Source organism: Aquarana catesbeiana, linkage group LG03, assembly GCF_042186555.1.
Source record: "Aquarana catesbeiana isolate 2022-GZ linkage group LG03, ASM4218655v1, whole genome shotgun sequence".
NCBI classification, from domain to species: domain Eukaryota; kingdom Metazoa; phylum Chordata; class Amphibia; order Anura; family Ranidae; genus Aquarana; species Aquarana catesbeiana.
This window is the reverse complement of record NC_133326.1, coordinates 361,567,165-361,587,401: the sequence shown is the minus strand read 5'-3', so window position 1 is coordinate 361,587,401 and position 20,237 is coordinate 361,567,165. Positions and strand designations below refer to the sequence as shown.

The 20,237-nt window shown below is 46.6% G+C and overlaps 1 protein-coding gene across 1 annotated transcript in view; it reads right to left on the bottom strand.

Moving 5' to 3' along the window:
- The window catches only part of LOC141132330 (sideroflexin-1), a 112,428-nt gene extending 93,109 nt beyond the window's left edge, over window positions 1-19,319 (bottom strand). Inside the window, exon 1 of the mRNA XM_073620610.1 lies at window positions 19,186-19,319. The gene's annotated coding sequence lies outside the window, so the exon portion shown is untranslated. The remainder of the gene's footprint in view (window positions 1-19,185) is intronic.
- Window positions 19,320-20,237: the final 918 nt, after the last annotated feature.

Here is a 20,237-nt window from a genome sequence, read left to right as displayed (position 1 = left end):
AAGGCCAACTTCATTTCTAACCCCATTTGTAGAAAGTCAAGGATTCTACCTATGACATACTTCCTGGGGTGCCAACCCTTGGATTCACACCAGGAGACATATGCCTTCCAGACTCTATAATATATGATTCTGGAGGCCGGCTTCCTTGCGTTAACCAAGATAGATACCACTGAACCTGACAGCCCACGCTTCCTTAGAATGTGGGTTTCAATAGCCAAACCGTTAAATTTAGCGCTTGTAAGGTAGGATGGAATACCGGACCTTGCGAGAGAAGGTCTGGACGTGGTGATAGGGTCCATGGGTCCTCTATCGCCATCTTTATGATCTCTGCAAACCAAGATCTCCTGGGCCACAAGAATCACTGACTTCCCTTCCTGCTTGATCCTGCAAAGAAGTCGTGGAAGCAGCAGAATAGGAGGGAATGCATAAATCAGTGAAAACGGATTCCACAGGAATACCAAGGCATCTGTTCCGCAAGCTAGCGGATCTTTTGTTCTTGACACAAAGTTGTCGATCTTTTTGTTGAACCTGGGCGCAAACAGATCTACATTCGGAATCCCCCATCTTTGACACATTGTCAGGAAGATATCGGGGTGAAGACCATTCACCCAGGAACAACTGCTGGTGACTCAAGTAGTCCACCTTCCAATTCTCTATTCCTGGAATGAAGACTGCCGACAGGCAAGGTACATTGTTTTCTGCCCAAGTTAGGATATAATTCACCTCTCTCTGGGCCGCACGACTTCTCATGCCCCCTTGGTGATTGATATAGGCCACTGCTGTGGCACTGTCAGATTGGATTTGGACAGGACAATTCCATAATCTGAACATGCAAGCCCTCGGGGTCAAGCGTGCTGCCCAAATCTCTAGAATATTGATGGGCAAGGTCATTTCTGACCTGGACCATTTCCCTTGGACAGTCACCTCTTCCAGGACTGCTCCCCAACCAGAAAGGCTGGCACCTGTTGTTACTACCTTCCAGGTAACTGGTAGGAAGGATTTTCCTTTCTGCAGATTCTTGGTTATCAACCACCAACTGAGGCTCTGGCGCACCTTTGGAGACAAGCACATTGGGAAATCTAGAGCTTGGACATTCTTGTTCCAAGTCGACAGGATACTGTTTTGCAGCAGTCTCGAATGAAACTGAGCATAGGGAACGGCCTCGAATGAAGCCACCATCTTTCCCAACAACCTCATGCAAAGTCGAATAGAAGGAATCTTCTTTGCCTTGACTACCTGAATCAGCTCCCTTATGGCATTGATCTTCGCCTAGGGTAAGAATATCCTCTTCTGGGCTGTATCTATGATCAGACCCAAGTATTCCAATCTCCTTGATAGTTAAGGAAGATTTCTCTAGGTTGAGAATCCAACCTAGGTATTCCAGGGTAGTTGACTGTGGTGATCATACTTTGGTCTAAGCGGGCTACCGACTGGTCTATCAAGAGCAGATTGTCTAGGTACGCTAAAATCGTTATACCCATAATCTGGCTAGAGGAGGGGCCAGAACCTTTGTAAATACTCGAGGAGCAGTAGCTAGTCCAAAAGGCAGAGCTACAAACTGAAAATGAAGATTTTCTATCTCGAACCGTAGATATTTCTGGTGAGCGGGGAAAATCGGCACATGGGAGGTATGCATCCCTGAGGTCCATTGACGCCAGAAGTTCTCCACCTTGTAGGATGGAGACTACTGATCGGATTGACTCCATGCGAAAAGAGCGGATATTCAAAAACCGGTTTAGATCTTTGAGATCTAGAATGGGTCTGACATCTCCATTTGGTTTGGGTACCGTGAAAAGGTTTGAATAAAATCCCAATCCCTGCTCTTCTATGGGGACCACCAATATCACCTTTTGAGACAAAAGATGGTCCAATGCTTGAAAGAGAGACTTCTTTTTCTCTGGATCCCTGGGAACATTTGATCTGAGAAAACAAGGAGACGGGGACTCTTGGAACTCTAGTTTGTACCCTAGAGTAATTAAGGAAGCCACCCATTTGTCTTGACACTCTTCCTGCCCGACCCTTGAGAACTGCAGAAGTCTTCCCCCCACTCGAGCGAGCTGGGGCACCCCTTCATAAGGTGGCTTTAGTATTTTGTTTTGTAGGTTTCCTTCCCCAGGACTTCTTTTGTCCCTGGGGTTGATCCTGAGGTTTACCTCTTGAATTTGACGGTGGAGGCTGTCGAGACTGCCTGGAGGCCAATGCTCCTGGCACTGGAGAAGCGGCTCGTTTAAATGAATTATGCTTACTCCTTTTCCTAACTGGCAAAAGGGTACTTTTCCCATTAGAAATTCTTTGGATGTACTTATCCAGATCATCCCCAAACAGCCGTTCACCGCGAAAAGGAAAACTAGCCAGGAGCTTTTTGCAGGGCGCTTCGGCTGACCAATTTTTCAACCATAGTATTCTACGCATATGCATCAGCCCCAGCGTAAGGCGTGAGCCTGGAGAATAGAATCTCATAGCGTCTATTGCAAAACATAACGCCCCTGATAGCTCGCTCAATTGTGAACCTGATCCTTCCGCATTTGACCCCTCAGAAGAGGAGTCATCAGCCTCTTCCCGGTCCCCTGAGAAAAACTCATCATCTCCCCCCCTGGTTCCTCAGTTTGAGGGTCCTGAGTAACAGAAGGGGACCTATTGCGCTTAGTACCACTCTGGCATGCGATTAAAGGCGCTAACCTCTGCTCCAATCCTAATATGGTTGAGGAAAAAACTTCTTCAGTAATGTAGACAGGGGCTGCAGTGTTGGAAACAGTTGCAACACCTGATGTCCCTAATGGCTCACTCTGACCAGCCACCTCAGATCTCTCAGGGGAGGATGCCATCTTAGAGATGAGTTTAGGCTTTTTAGAGCTTGAAGGAGTCCTTCTTGAGCACTTTTTTGGGGTGTTTCTACCCCCTCTTCTGACCATAGCCTGATGCACAAATACAGAGGCACTAGCAGAAGAAATTGCATCCACTGCTTGAGCAAATAATCCAGCAACTGCGCTGCTATTTAAATGTGCCAAGGTAAGGCTTGTGTCACCAAACCTCTTACATGCCCCTTTTTGCTCTTGTGTCCCCCCCGACAGCTGCAGCCAGCAAAAAATTGAGTTTTTAAAACATACTCCCTCGCTGGACGTTGCCGCACGCCAACGCCACGCTAAGCCCTGACCCCTCCATCACATCACGCCCCCTCTCTCTTTTCAAAAGAGCGTCTTTCCCGCGCAGGCCTCCGATCTCCGGATGGCAAGGAGGAGACCCGGTAATCAAACCGCCGTGCAGGGGAGGTAAAAAACGGAGCGGCATTGCAGATCGTTTTGACTTCCCCCTATCCAGGGAGAGGGGGAGAGCTTTGTCCAGGTGGGGGGTGTTTTTTTTGTAAGAAAATCCCCCCAATCTTACCGGAGGCCTGGGCTGATCGCTGGATGGAATCTGCAGATTCTGCTGAGACAGCGTGATCTTGAGGAAGCTCTATGCAGCCCCCAGTGGTGACTTTTAGGCATGACAACATTTACTTTTTAAAGGAGACAATTCATAAGAAACTTAAAAATGCCATAGAAATCTCCACTTACCTTTCCCGCCGCAGGGTTTTCTGTGGTAAAACCAACAGGCCCAATCTTCACCTCTCACGGTGTGTTCCGTTTAAAAAAACCTTCAGGAACTGGGGCCCCTTTTTATCTGGGGATCCGCACTCCTGGACCCGTAATAGCACCCCACCAGAAAAAACTTATGGCTGAAAAAATCAAAAAGCACTGGATCCCGTGGGTCCAGCTCTCTAGAAAGAGAAGCGTTACGGGCTAAACCTCGTTTCTTCCGCCACGAGGCCCGGGTACCATTCAATTCGGCCTAAAAATACACTTTGTATGGATCCGGCTGCATAGCTAGCCCCAGCAAGGATTGCTCCAGTGGAGCTCAGCACAGCACATCTTTACTCGTGACCAACACCTTAGACACTGGCGAAAAAAAATGAGGTACTCCCAGTAGTGGGAGGGGTTATATAGGGAAGAGACTTCTGTCTTAGGGTGTGCCAGTGTCCATCACCTGAAGGTGGCCTATAACCCACATAGTAATTACTATGGCACTGTGTCCTGTGATGTACGATTAAGAAAATAACAAAGTGTTACTAAACCCACAACAGTAAACTCAGTCTATATATGCAGTAAAGCATGCTTTTTATATTCACTGTGGAACCTAAGGGGTTAATCCTGCGCATTGTGTAAAAAGGCTGTTTGATCCTGTCTTCTTTTACTGTCCCCAATTCATCTGCTGATCGTACAGCACCTTGGAGGCACTCCACACATTCTCAGTTTGTGTATTGCTAGAGTGTTTTTTTTTCTGGGAGGGTGCATGTGATCAGCACAGGGCCAATCAACACTGCCCAGACAGGGGGTCAGGGATCATGCAGCCTCATTGGACAGTCCTCCAACAAGCTTTAACCAGTGCTTGGCCAGGCACCAATAGAAGTCACAAGATTGCTATATACGGCTGATGAGAAAAGGTACGTTTATATTTACTAAATTGCAATTCCATGTTCTGAGTACTGTGGGAGACCAGATATAGTGAATGCAGCATCCTGGGTTTAGTAACACTTTAACTGCAGTTATTGTTTTGATGCAGCACACCACCATGTTATTACAGGGGTGTGGTAATTTTTTAAAAACTACTTGTCCAAGAGACTAAAGCAAGGTCCCAATTTACTTGTCCCTCATGACAATCTACTTGCCCTGATAAAAAAAATTAAACAAAAAATATTTAACCAAAATTGTATTTAAATCTGAGGTGCTTTTAAGAACGAAAGGGGCTTGATCGCAACGTAAACTCTTATGCCGTGTACACACGAGCGGAATGTCCGACAGAAAAAGTCAGACGGGAGCTTTTCATCGTATATTCCGATCGTATGTATACTAGAGCTGCACGATTCTGGCCAAAATGAGAATCACGATTTTTTTGCTTAGAATAAAAAGATCACGATTCTCTCATGATTCTCACAACGTAAAATCTTTCACATTATACAAAAAAAAAAAAAAAAAAGGCTAACTTTACTGGTTAGATTTTTTTTTCTTCTTTTTAATTCATTAAAGTAATTTAAAAAAAAAAATTGCATTTGAAAGACAGCTGCGCAAATACAGTGTGACATAAAATATTACCACCATTTTGCCACCATTTTACTCTCTAGGGTGTCTACTAAAAAAATATATATGTTTGGGGTTTCTAAGTAATTTTCTAGCAAAAAAAAATGTTTTAACTTGAAACCAACAAATGTCAGAAAAAGGTTTAGTGTTTAAGTTGGTGAAACTTTTTTCACTTAGAGCCCATTCACACAGGGGCAACTTTTGATCCGACTTCAAGTCGCCTCTAGTCGCCTCAAGTCGCGCTACATGAATAAATCAATGTAAGTGAATGGATTTGTCTTAATGCACACTACTGCAGTCGCTCCGACTTCAGAAAAGGTTCCTGTACTACTTCAATCCGACTTGAAGGCAACTTGTACCCATTGATTTCAATGGAAGTTGCCTCCAAGTCTGATCACTGTTCATACTGAGGCAACTTTACAGGAAGCAGAAAGGAAACAGAAAGTAATTTCCTCCACTAAACAGCCAGCCCCCTCCTTCTCACACACAGCTGATAAGCTCTGATTGGCCACTTGTAAAGTTCCCTGTCCTGGAGGCGACTTCAAGTTGTGTTGTGAGTTGCCCCAAGTCGTGGTGTGATTCATACTCAAGTCGTGTCCAAGTTGCTTCCCAAAGTCGTGCTGGAAGTCGTGTTGCCCCTGTGTGAATGGGCTCTTACACAGGAAGTCTATTTCATTGACAAATTGTTACAGTGTTTATACTTAAGTTCAACTGATAAAGAATGTTTTGTTTCTTGGCAGAAGGCCCAGTTTTTCTCTTCCTTTCTTTTGAGGGCTGTGGCTTCAGAAGAGCAGAGAGAATTCTTTGCATAGAAAGAATTGTGAAACACTTTAGTCAAGATCGCGATAACGATTCTTGACGATTAATCACGATAACGATTCTTGACGATTAATTGTGCAGTTCTAGTGTATACCCCATCTGACTTTTTACATCGAAAATTCTGACAGACCTAGAAAGAGAACATGTTCTAAATTTTTCCGATGGAACCAATTCCTATTGGGAAAAAAAACGGATCTTCTGTATGCTGTGACCGTGTGTATGCAAGACAGCTTGAGCGGAATTCCGTTGAAACTCTGTCAGAAAAACCTTCAGAGTTTTTTCCGACGGGAAAACTGGTCGTGTGTACAGCGCATTAATGTTTTCAACATTGCACGGTTTATCTCCTACTCACCCCTCTGCTGGGCAGCCAAATCAAGCTCTGGTGTCCGCTCCATTAAAGGATAAGTTCTTTTTAAAAAGAAATAAAAAAAAAAAAAGAATGCACCTTTTTATTTAGGTAAAAAATAAGTGCATTCAGCAGATCGCTGGTGCATTGCCGGACTCCTGCAGACTGTTTAACCGCTTCAGCCCCGGAAGATTTTACCCCCTTCCTGACCAGAGCGTTTTTTGCGATTCGACACTGCGTCGCTTTAACTGACAATTGCGCGATCGTGCGACATGGCTCCCAAACAAAATTGACGTCCTTTTTTTCCCACAAATAGAGCTTTCTTTTGGTGGTATTTGATCACCTGTGCGATTTTTATTTTTTGCGCTATAAACAAAATAAGAGCGACAATTTTGAAAAAAAAACGCATTATTTTTTACATTTTGCTATAAAAAATATATAAAAATTGTTTTTTTCCTCAGTTTCGGCCGATCGTATTCTTCTACATATTTTTGGAAAAAAAAAAAAAAAAAAAAAAAAAAAAAAAAAATCGCAATAAGAGTTTATTGATTGGTTTGCGCAAAAGTTATAGCTTTTACTAAATAGGGGATAATTTTATGGCATTTTTATTAATAATTTTTTTTTTACTAGTAATGGCGGCGATCAGTGATTTTTATTATTAAAAATGCACTGATTACTGTGTAAATGACACTGGCAGTGAAGGGGTTAACCACTAGGGGGCAGGGAGGGGTTAAGTGTGTCCTAGGTCCTAGGGGAGTGATTCTAACTGTCAGGGGGATGGGCTGTGTGTGTCATTACTCTGATCACAGCTCCTGACGACAGGGAGCTGTGATCAGTGACACTTGTCACTAGGCAGAACGGGGAGATGCCGTTTACATCAGCATCTCCCCGTTCGTCCTCTCCGTGACCCGACTCATGGAGCTCCCGGCCAGCGCGCACGCAATGGCACGGCGGGGATTTCAAATGGACGTACAGGTACGCCCATTTGCCCAGCCGTGCCATTCATTAGTTATGTAGCAGGAGGCTGTATATTCTGCAATATTTACATTTTTTTTTTTTTTTTTTTTTTAACATTTATTTTTCGTAAACTCATTCAATGAATGCAAGCTGAGATAACATGCACTGCATTGATGCATTCACACAATTTCACAGTAACCATGAGATATAACAAAGTTCAGGAATATTCCTTTATCCCATTGCTTTGCAAATCTATGTACACTACAAACTTCATGATTGAATCGATTCTAATATCACTGTTTTACTTACCCAACAGCTTATTATTTTAAATAGGAAACCTTCATTTTGTTTGCAAATATTAAAGATTCTAACTACCAGCAAGAATAAATCCTTACATTTAAAAAGCACCTGTCATTTCAGATCCATCATAGCAGTGCCTGTTAGTGGGAATCCACTCAACTGCTGCCGCCACATTCCTCACCTACCCAACGTGCCAAATCCTAAATTTCTGTGTGCCAGTGAAAGGGTGACAAAATTCGATACACTATATTTTCTATAGGCAACGCTTTAAAGTCATTGTAAACCCTTACAGACCACTTTGACCTACAGGTAAGCCTAGATTAAGGCTTACCTGTAGGGCCAAAAAATATCTCCTAAACCTACACGGTTTAGGAGATATTTGCAAAGAGACAGGCACCGCTGTCTATGGCACATGCGCTGTAGACAGCGGCGCGCAGGCGCACTGAGCATGCCGCTGCTAACGGCAATATGTCGTTAGTGGCGGCTCCCGTGCGCATGCACGGGAGTGACGTCATCGCGGCTCCGGCCAATCACAGCGCCGGAGCCACGATACCCGGAAAGAAGATGGACGCTCCATAGCAGAGGGGACAGCGGTGACATTGCAGGCTCCTGTGTCAGGTAAGTGACACATAATGGGCTACTATGTGATGCATAGTAACCCATTATGCTTTACCTTTGCAGGGAAACAAAGAGGAAGTAAACCCATCAGGGATTTCTATCGCCTGACACCCAGGACATGTAGTTCGGGCACCTGGCAGGTATTATTTTTTTAACATTTAGTCCTGCTGCAGGCAAGCAGTAGGGTTTACTTGTCAGATGGAAGCATTCAGGCGGCTACACTGCTGCCCGAATGCTTCCACACACCCCTACTCTGTGGTGCACGTGACCCCCCCCCCACCCCCGCTTTGTATCCTGGGCTCCGCTTGGCCATCTGTGAGACCGGGACTGGCATAGTAAGTGCCGCCAGGTAGAGGAGAGGGAGGAGAGTGGGCACACATCCACTCTCCTCACCTTCATGTTCCTGACACAGGCGCGACATGTATGTTGCCACTTCAGGGTCCCTTTTGACAGTTTCCCCCGCCGAAAGAATGCAATGCGATGTGAATTGCATTACATTCACTGGAGCACAGAGGAAACATGCAGGGTCTATTAGACGCTAGATTTCTCACCAAAAAATCATCACACGGGACTTTTTATGAGGGGAAAAAAAAAGTTAAAGCGGAGTTCCACCCAAAAATGGAACTTCCGCTTTAAGGGAAGGTGACCCCCTGACATACCACATTTGGCATGTCAATTTTTTTTTTTTGGGGGGGGGGGGGGGGGGGGGGTTCCAGCTCCCACTTCATCCTGGGGCACTGTGGCGCCGGAAGTTCACCTCTCCGCCCTCCCTCTCGGCAATCATCTGGGTCACGTCACAGGTCCCAGATGATTGCCCGGCCAGTCACAGCACGGTTCGCGCATGCGCAGTTCGTGCCCGACTGTGAAGCCACAGCCGGGCGCCCACAGTGACAATGCTGGCGCCGCAGAGAGGAGGGGGGGGACGAGTGGGGCTTCGTCCCCCGCATCGCTGGACCCTGGGACAGGTAAGTGTCCAATTATTAAAGTCAGCAGCTGCAGTATTTGTAGCTGCTGACTTTTTTGTTTTTTTGTTTTTCAGTCGGAACTCCGAACTCCGCTTTAAGTAAGACATATATATTTTTTTTAATTTGTAAAAAATTAAAGTTACACCCAAGCACATAAAATCCCCCCCCAAATAAAAAATAAATACATTTTGAGGCCCTCCCTCACATATACATATGTACAAGCATGCATTGGAGTGTCTATGCATGAAAACAATGATTGCAATACACGTTACGAATCACCGTGCACACCGAAATTAGAGTAATACTTCTAGTACAAGACCTCCTCCGTCATAATAAACTAAAGACCTATATAAGGCTTTTAAAGAGGAAGTAAACCCTGTACTGCTTTTTTTTTTGCAATACAGGTTTTTTGAGGTATCATTCAAAATGAAAGGCACCATGCGCATTTGAGATGTATTATTGCAACACTTTGGTGCCACTGGGTCCTAAGTCTAAGCATTTAGATTTTAACGGGCTGCTTCATTCATTTCACAGAAGCAGCAGTGAAGCAGTGGAGGCTTTGTACAATTTTTTTTTATCAGTAAGCATACACAAACTGCTCTGTAGATAAACCCTGACAAATTCTAGACTACAGCTTATCAGTTCTTATATAAAACACAACCTTTTACCAAGAATTGGGAGATAACAGAATTCTAATGCAAATCTACTACAGGGAATATTTGTGTCCTAGACAAGTGGAGAAATCAGTAAATACATTAGTGGAATTTCTCTAAACTGGAGCAGAAAGAATGTGAGGCAGCTGTGCATGGCAACCAATTAGCTTCCAACTTTAAATTTCCAAAGTTTTAGGGCCCTTTCACACGGGCTGACCAATCGGGTCCGCTTGTCAGTTTTTCAGGTGGACCTGATTGGACCCTACAGTCTCCACTATGGAGCTGCAGGAGTCAACGGACAAGTGTCCATTGACACTCGCCAACATCAGGTCCTATCCGCTAAAAACAGGCAGATGTGGATCTGTTCCCTACCTGCTCAGTGGAGATTTCCCGCTGAGCAGGACAATGCACAGAGCAGGTAAGTATACCCTCTTTTTTTATTTTAATTAAAAAAAATTCTTTAAGGGACAATACAATCACATATAGACATGGGCAAATGTCTTTGTATCCTTACAACTCACTGAAACCATGGGGTTGACTTGCTAAAAGAAAATAGGTTGTTTACTTTGCTTAGTTAATAAGATGAAAATTCACTTTGTATAAAAAAAAAAAAAAAAAGAAAAAAAAAAAAAAAAAATCCAAGTTACTTACCGGTAATGTTTTTTTCCAAGAGTCTTTCAGGACAGCACACTTGAGACCTCCCTTCTTAGGAAACACCGCCTCCACCAGACCTTTAAGTCGCCCCTTCCCTCCAGCCTGTCAGTTTTTGCACGAGAACCTCCGGCCAGTCTAGGGAGACACAAGAACACATCGTAACAACCTTCACATTCCTGATGTTCTCACGTCCTAGTGGCAAGACAATATTTTGAGTGGGTACCGGTGCGGTCCTGAAAGACTCTTGGAAAAAACGTTACCGGTAAGTAACTTAGATTTTCCCTATTTCGTCTTTCAGGACAGCGAGCACTTACCCTAGGGTGGAACTACTGCCTGTAGAACTTTACGGCCAAAGGTCTGGTCCTGGGCAGACAATAAGTCCAGTCTGTAGTGCTTAGCGAATGTCTTAAAACTTGACCACGTTGCTGCTCTGCAGATTTGATCGGGTGTAGCACCAGCCCACTCTGCTTGTGACGTTGCCATAGCCCTAGTGGAATGAGCCCTAATAACTTCCGGGACTTCCACCCCCTTTGCTATATAGGCCTGACTGATAGCCAATCTTAGCCATCTGGCTATAGTATGTCTAGAGGCTTTAGAGCACTTCCTTGACCCTGTATAACAAAAAAGGAATTGGATTTCTTAAACTGTTCCGTAATCTCCAGGTATTTTAATGCACATCTTCTGACATCCAACTTGTGGAAGACATGCTCCTGTTCCTTCACAGGATTTGAACAAAAAGTGGGTAAACAGATTTCCTGGCTTCTATGAAATTCAGAAACTACCTTTGGAAAAAAGGCCAGATCTGTTTTAAAAATAATCCTATCCGGAAAAACTTGAAAGAAAGGTGCCCTCCTAGAGAGGGCTTGTAGCTCACTAACCCTCCTTGCAGTAGTGATAGCTACTAAGAAAACCGTCTTGAGGGTTAAAAACTTCACCGTACAAGACTCAATAGGTTCAAAAGGATCCTCTGTAAGAGCCTGCAATACTAAGGATAGATTCCATACCGGAAAGGGGTGAGGGCTGACTGGTCTCTGCCTTCTTAAAGCTCTAAAAAACCTGGATATCCAAGGATTTACTGCTAACTGTTGTTCAAGGAATATACTTAAAGCGACACCTGACCTTTAAGGTACTAAGTGCCAACCCATTATCTGCCCCACTCTGTAGGAACTCTAGCACTGCGAACACTAAAGGAGCTCTCTGCGCACCAAGAATTGAATTTCTTCCAGACCTTCAAATAATCTTGCACATCTCTTCTTTCCTTGAATTTAGAAGAGTTGTTACCAGTCCTTCGGAAACCCCCTTATTTCTCAGCATGTCCTCTTCAGTAGCCAGGCTGCCAGATTCCACCTCTCCACCTGAGGGCAGCAGATTGGGCCTTGACAGAATAGATCTTCCCTGACCGGCAATATCCAGGGTGGTTCCACCACCAGCTTCTTTAGGACCGAGAACCATGGCCTCCTGGGCCAGTGTGGCGCTATCAAGATCAGGGTCGTGTCCTCCAACTGGAATTTCCTCAAGACCGCGGGCAACAGAACAGGAGGGGGGAAGGCATAGCATTGGGAAAAATGCCAGCTCTGAGACAGAGCGTCCACCCCTATCGCCCCATCCCACCGGTTCAGGGAGAAGAAGAGAGGAGCTTTTGTGTTCTCTCCTGAAGAGAAAAGGTTCACACATGGGACCCCCCCACTTCTGGATAATCATCTTGCAGATGATTTGGCTGAGGACCCAGTCGCTTTCCCTCAACTTCCTCCGGCTGAGGAAGTCTGCTCTCTGGTTTAACTCCCCCTTTAGGTGAACTGCTGATAGTGAGAGCACCGTGACCTCGACCCAACTGAAAATTGTTTTCGTCAGAGCCCAAAAGGGAACCGCTTCTGGTGCCCCCCTGTCAGTTGATGTAAGCAACTGCTGAGGAATTGTCTGAGAGGATCTGTACATGATGTCCCTGGAGCTCCTGTTGGAAAGCTCTGAGAGCCAGATAAATGGCCCTCAGTTCTCTCCAGTTCGAGGACTGTCTTGCGTCCTTGACTGCCCAGGAACCCTGCGCCAGACTCGCCCCCAGGTGTGCTCCCCAACCTGTGCCGCTTGCGTCTGTTGTAACAATCTCGGACATTGGCAGCACCCATTACAGACCCTGTGATAGGTTTGCTGCCTTCCTCCACCACCACAGGGATCTCTTTACCCGTACTGGAATGAAAACCGCCGAGTCCAGGGACTTCTGAGTGCGGTCCCAAACTTCCAGAACAAACAACTGTAAAGTGCAATCCTGCACACCTTACTGCTGGGAGGGCAGCTGTCAGCAATCCCAAGGCTGACATGGCCTTTCTTATGGAGATTTGTTGATTGCCCTGCAGAACTGCCAAGGCTTTGTCTATTTTGCAAATTTTTTCTTTGGGAAGAAAAACTCTCCATTGGGTTGAGTCCAGGATGTAACCTAGGAACGTAATCCTCTGGGATGGAACCAGGCTGGATTTCTCCAAATTTAAGAGCCATCCCAGATGTTCCAATATACTCCTTGCTATCTGCAAATCCTAGACCAGCTGCTCCGGCGAAGGAGCAGGTCGTCCAGGTATGCGATTACCGATATTCCCCGAAGACGCAGAAAAGCCAGAGCCTCCACCATAACTTTGGTGAATATCCGGGGCGAAGAGGATAGCCCAAAGGGAAGGGCTTAGAACTGAAGATGCACTACTTCCCCCCCGTACCTTACTGCCAGTCTGAGGAATTTCTGACTGTCCTCTGCGATCGGAATGTGCAGATAGGCGTTCCTTAGATCTATGGAAGCCATGTAGTGATTCGGAGGAAGTAGTGTTTTCACAGAAAAAATGGAATCCATCCGAAACTTTTTGTAGGAGATTGATAGGTTCAGGGGTTTCAAGTTCAGGATGAGCCTGAATTTCCCTGAAGGCTTCCGAACCACAAAGATGTGGGAATAGAAACCCCTGCCCATTTCTCCGGATGGGACACGTGATATTACAGCCTGCTGTTCTAGATCCTCCAGTGAGGCTAGTAATGCCGCCATCTTCTCCGCACACTTTGGCAAGTCCGTAACTAGCAGCGCGTGTGTGTGTGTGTGTGTGTGTGTGTGTGTGTGTGTGTGTGTGTGTGTGTGTGTGTGTGTGTGTGTGTGTGTGTGTGTGTGTGTCTTGAGAATTCTAATCTGTACCCCCTCCTTACAATCCCTAGTATAAACGGATTGGAGGTAACTGACTTCCACTGTGGGAGGAAGGCCCCCAGTCTTCCTCCCACTGGGATTAACCTGTCATTGGGGTTTTCGGGGCTGTTCAGCCAAACTTTTTTCTGAGACTCTGCTCTCGGAAAATTACATTTCCTTTGTGAGTGAGTTTTCTTTTTAGGCTGTTCCCCCAACTTTTTCTTTAAGGGGAAGGCCTTCTTTTTAAATCGGCCGTTCGATCAAGAATGGCCTCCAGATCCGGACCAAAGAGTAAGTCCCCCGTGAAAGGGACTCCGCAAAGCTTGATTTTAGAAACATTGTCCCCTTGCCAGGTCTTTAACCAAAGAGCTCTCCAGGCTGAATTGGCAAAAGCCGAAGATCTAGCAGACATGCGGACCGACTCCGCTGAGGCGTCAGCAATGTATGCGATCCCCTTTAAAAGCATTGAGAAGGAGGAGAGAATCGTCTCCTTAGCAGTCCCAGCTTCAATATGAGCTTTTATATGTGTTAGCCAGTGCTCCATGTTCCGTGCCACCACTGTGACGGCCATGGCAGGCTTAAGGTTGCCTAGAGAGGAATCCCAGGACTTTCTAAGTAGAGAATCCATCCGCTTGTCAATGGGGTCTGCGAGCACCCCCATATCTTCAAACGCCAAGTCTGTTTTTCTGGATACCTGAGAGAAGGCTGCATCCAGTCTAGGTGACTTGTTCCAAACAGCAGCTTCATCCTCTGAAAAAGGGAATCTGCGCTTTAATGCTCTGGAGAAGAAAGGTTTCCTTTCTGGGTCCCGCCATTCCTTTTTAATGGTGTCTACTAGGACCTCATGTACCGGAAAGACCTTTCTCTTCTGCTCTCCAAGACCCACGTACATTTGGTCATGTAGAGACAGAGATTTCTTCTCCTCTTGGATACCTAGGGTGGTGTGTATTGCTCCCAAGAGCTCTTCCACTTCCTCCAAGGAGAGTGTGCATCGGGAGGTTCTGGAGGACTCACCGTTCACCTTCTCTCCGTCTGATTCTCTTGAGGAATGTGAGAATGCACTATCTGGTTCATCCTCCAAAGCCCCTCTGGTGCCCCCCGGTAACCCCTCACTGGCGGAGGGACCTGAAGGACCAGGTGCGACATCTTGCTGCGCTGGCAGAGGACTGGCTGGGGGCTGTATAGGCTGAAAATTTTCAAACAATGCTTTAAAAGATTGAAAAGTGCTGGAAAGCTCCTTAACAGAAGCTGCCAGGTCAGAGCTTTGTTCCATGGAGTGTTCCCTGACTAAGCCTATGCATTTATTGCATAAAACCTTCCCCCAGGACTCCCCTAAAGTACTCCTACATGATGGGCACTTTTTTTTGGACACATGTAAGGGCTTGGTTTTTTCTGCAGATTTGTCCTGAAGGGGGCAAGCCCCGGCAGCATCAGCAACGGTTTAAAAAATAAATAAATAAATAAAAATGATGTGAACAACACCAGGAGTGCACCCCCCAGGACCAACCACCACCAGGGTCCCAAACGTGCCTCTTCTCCCCTCTGACCACTAAGAGGGGGGTTCACAAGTGGAGCTAAGTGGGAACATGGTAAGGGAACACCACCCCAGGGTTCCACATACCTTAGTGTGGCTGGTGCTGGCGTCACCCGGCACAGAACAGGAACCGTCAGTCTCCGACATTTCTCTGGCCAGAGGAGTGGTCCGCCTCAGGATGCTCCTCTAGCTGTCACTACAGCCTTAATGGAGCCCACACCAGCCGTCGCGCCGTTTCGTTTTCCATCCCGCGGGCCGGAACCGGAAGCCGCGGGTCAAACGGAAGTGCCCTCCCCGCCGAAAATGACGTTGCCCGTCATCCGACTCAGCCTTAAGCTCCATGCTGACCGCCCCAGAGCGAGGGGGATCTGGGCACTTCCGCATCACCTTCCCCAGGCAGCGGAGAAACAAATGCCCAGGCCTCCACATTCCCCAAGGGAGGACAGGAAGCGCAATGGCACTGCAGGTAACCGGACTCCCCAGCCATACTGCTGTGCAAAGAGACCTCTGTCTCTCCCTTCCAGGATAATACCGGCCTCAGCCTCCCCAGCTGAAATAGCCCAGGTTCCTAGCGATGTCTCCTTGCTGAAGGAAACACCAAAACTGACGGGCTGGAGGGAAGGGGTGACTTAAAGGTCTGGTGGAGGCAGGGTTTCCTAAGAAGGGAGGAGCCGAGGTCTCTCAAGTGTGCTGTCCTGAAAGAAGAAATAGGGAAAAAATTTTTAGCACTTTTGCTTGCACATAATTGGACAATGGAAATCAGCAGGACTTTACCTTATTCACAAATAGAAAATTGTTTTGCTAAGTGAACGGCCTATTTGCCTTTTGTAAATCAATCCCAATGCTTTAAAGCATTTGTAAAGATTTTTTTTTCTTTAAATACAAAAAGGCAGACTGGAATTTGCTAAATGCATATTGATAGCCCACATTGCTTCCGGAATGATGTCCCTTGGACAGATAAGATGCTGCACCTGGCATGGGCTGTCTGGAATCTGTGCAAAGCACATTGAAAACCTGAGACAATAAAGGAATTCTTGGGCGAAACATACTGCCCAGCTATTCCTACATCAGGATAATGACCCAAAACACAAAGCTAAAGGGACTCAAGAATGCTTAGAACAAAATGTTGGACTATTCTGTAGTTGTCTCCTATTAGCCCTCATCTGAAACCTACAGCATCTACAGAAAGAACTGAAACATGCAGTCTGGAGATGGCACTCTTGAAACCTAAGGCCCCTTTCACAGTGTCGCACCGTTCAGGTCCACCTGTCAGTTTTGTCGGCGGACCTGAACAGGTGCTCCATGCTAGTCTATGGAGCAACGGATGTCAGCGGTGACATGTCTGCTGACATCTGACCCGGTCCGATCCGCTAAAATCAGACGGATGGCCCTACGTTCGCATATGTCCCTGGCAGACCGGATCAGGTGAGATCTGATGAAAATGGACATGCTGTCCGTTTTCGTCCGATCTCTCCATAGCAACCAGCGGCACTCGACAAGCCCCTCCCCGCTCAGTGAGCAGAGAGGGACCTGTCATCCGCCGGCTCAGCAGAGATCAACGGAGAGATCTCCAGCTGAGCTGGCGGACAGAGGCGGACTACGTGGCAGCGGATCCGCCTCGCAGGAATGAAGCCAAGACAGCTGGAGAAATTTTTTTAAGGGTGAGACAAACTACCTGTTGGAAGATGAAGAATTCTTATTGAGAGACACATCAATTGCTGCCTCTAGAAAATGTTATGAAATTATCTGGCTCAGCTCTGCATAGAAACCAATCAGCTTCCGTTTTTTTTTTTGCCAAAGCTTAATTGAGCAATCTGAAGTTGGAAACTGATTGGCTACCATGCACAGCTTTTGCACTCTCCAGTTTTAGTAAGTCAACCCCTCAGTTTTCCTGATCATCCTCCTCCTCTGGGATCCTCCGTCAATGATCTTGGATGCTCCTCTCCTCCGTGTGCCCCCACAGCAAGCCGCTTGCTATGGGGGCACACATGTGTGCTCGCTCCCAAGCTGTGTGTGTCTATGAAGCCACGCTCCCTAGACACAGCGTGCCTTGGCCTCACTACTGCTTCCTCCTCACAGCATTTGATTGAAAGCAGCAGGAGCCAATGGCTGCTGCTGCTGCCTGAGTCCCTGTGTGAGGAGGAAGAAAGGAGAGAGGAGAGAAGAGATCCAGCCATGCACAGCGCTGGATTGATTGAGGACTTCAGTAAGTATTTAGGGAGGTGGGGGGAGGACAGCAGGGAATGCATTAGGGTAAGAAATGTTTTGGCTTTAGAACCACTTTAAATTCAATAAGGTTCAACAGATTTCTACCTGAATCGACTGTTACCATGAGCTGAATGACTTAGCTAGAACTCTATTCTGAACTTACCCTGTGGTGCACCATTACCTTTTCCAGCTGGGCATTTTTTGTCCTAATACTACAATGGAAATGACATGAAATCTTCCAAAAATTAAGACAATTCTTTCTTGTTTTAACTTAAAGCGGAGCTCCACCGAAAAGGGGAAGCTCTGCTTGTCTGCCTCCTTCCCTGCCACATTTGACACCTTTTGGGAGGGAGCAGGTACCTGGTTTTGACAGGTATCCCATTCCATTTCCGGCTTAATTCGCCCCCCCCCCTCCGTAACCGTCCCATTCACTAAGCACACTACGCTTCATGCATGCCTAGTAGGAAACTGGCTTCACTGCCAGTTTCCTTTAGTCATGATGGCGGCGCCAGCACCTGATAGCCGACTGAAAAAGATTGATTCCGGTAAGGACACCTCTGGCTTCCTGGACAGGCAAGTGCTCTAATATTAAAGGTCATCAGCTACAGTATTTGTATCTGCTGACTTTTCAATTTTTTTTGGGGGGGGGGGAGGGGGGGAGCCGGAGCTCCTCTCTAACTTTAACTCCTTCAGATCCGCACTATAGCCAAATGACGGCTGCAGCGCGGATCCAATTTACAGAAGTCCTCCCCTTTGCAAGCTGACCACGCCCCCCCCTGAAGGGCGCACGGCGTGATCACCCGAGTCAATGAGACCCCCCCCCCCCCCCACAGGCAGCCCATGCTCGCCAGCAGTCATTTTCCACTAGCAAAAATGAGAGTAAGCAAGTTGAAAATTTGAGGGTTGACAATAATAAACAATGGATGGCCATTCAGGTGGAGCTCTGGCGTGTTCGCACAGCCCTGGTGCAGAGCCCGCCAGGAAGTCGGCGCTGTGCTAATCACAGGCACTGAGACATTTCTCGATCTCTGCAGCCGCACATCAGGAAAATGTCTCACTGCCTGTGATTAGCGCAGCGCCAACTTTCTGGCGGGCTCTTCACGTGGGCTGTGCGAACACGCCGGAGCTAATCCTTACTGGCTATGAATGAAGGTCATTGTGTACTACTGACATGTGATTGGTTACAGCGATCACATGGTACCGGGATCAGCCTAGTACAAAAATCTGTCTTCCTCTGTACACAGCAGACAGTGACAGACTGATGTTGTGCACCCCCAACGCACGCTCCAGATGACGCCCACCCAAGATTAGAAAACTCCTGCCTTGTCATTTTACAATAAGCTGGTCGGGAAGTGGTTAAAGTAATTCTTTCATTGTTGTTGGTCCATGTCTATGGCCTAACCTCTTAGTGAACAGCTGCTTTTCTTATTCTAGCATTATTCTGCACGCACCATTGCAGAAACCTATTCAGAATGGCTGATCACTGCCACTCATTGGGAGGCTTTGTAGCAGGAATCCAGATTGTGACATTTTTAGCAAGTCATATCACCACTACAAGAGAACTGCTGCATCCTGAGCACTCATTGCACGGTGACAGGTTCTCTTTGGAAGCCTTGTACCGCTAGCTGTAGCCCACCTACTGTCATTCATAGAATTAGTAGCCTATTACTATACATAGGTAAGACTACAATACAAACCCCCCATCCTAAACAGCAGCGGCTCTCTCTCCCCACCATACATGACACCATACAGAACATGTGCGGCTCCCCGAGCACACTGACAGAGAACAGCACTGTCCCTCTGTGTGTCATGGAGTAAGAATAAGGCGTCAGGGAGGAAAATAACTAAAGAAATGGGGACACTCACGGTGGTGCGGTGTGTAGCAGCAGAAGGTCTATGTACAACCGGTATGTACGGCGCTCCGTGCCAGCTCTGTGCTGCGGTGGCTCCGAGTCACATGGTACGCTGACGTCACCCAAGTACAGGGGCTGGGCTTAGACAAAACGTCTGCAAGATGAGCCCACCGACGTCAGCGGCTGGAGTGGAGCAGAGTGGATGGTAAAAGGCGGGAACGTGTTATGTGTCTTGTGCATGAAGGGAGCTCAGTACAGGAATAGTGGGCAGAATAAGCATGTATTCTAAGAAAGTTAGAAGCGAACCTTAGTTTAAACAGTGACATGCCTCCATACCTAAACATATTGTAACAAAGTATGGGAAGGGAAAATGGCACTTCAAATGAGGCATATCAATGTGATTGGTAGAAATATGTATGTAGATCTGAGAATTATTATTGATACATTTAATTTGTTTTGTGTCATACTCCCCTAAGAGTCGGGGTTCACACAGGGGCAACATGACTTGCAGTCCGACTCTGTGAGGCGACCTGCACGCGACTTGCAAAACGACTTCTGTGTAGAAGTCAATGCAAGTCACCCCCAAAGTAGTACAGGTGTAATGGGATGCCCTTTTGTCCAGATTCTGGTGCAGGTCCCTTTAACTCAACTCTCCACAATCCTCTGAGCTCCTGGACACACCCAGGGGATATAAAAGTCAGCTCCACCCAGGTGCGAATCCAGAGTCTAGTCTCGGGAGGGGCACTGCCAGAAAATATTTTTTTTGGGGTAAATCTATCGGGGAAATGGCTGGTGTTGCTTCAATCATCACGGCACCATAGTTGTTATGGTGTCAGGATGATTGAAGCGCATTATTACTATTATTTCATTGTTATAAAAAATTAAATAGTTTAACTCACCATAATGCAGAATCAGTGGGAGCCCTGAGTGTCACTTGCCACGTCGCCTGTCACCAGATGCAGATTGTCACTTGCCATGTCGCCTGCCACCAAATGCAGACTGTCACCTGCCACATCGCCTGCCACCAAATGCACATTGTCACTTGCCACGTTGCCTGTCACCAGA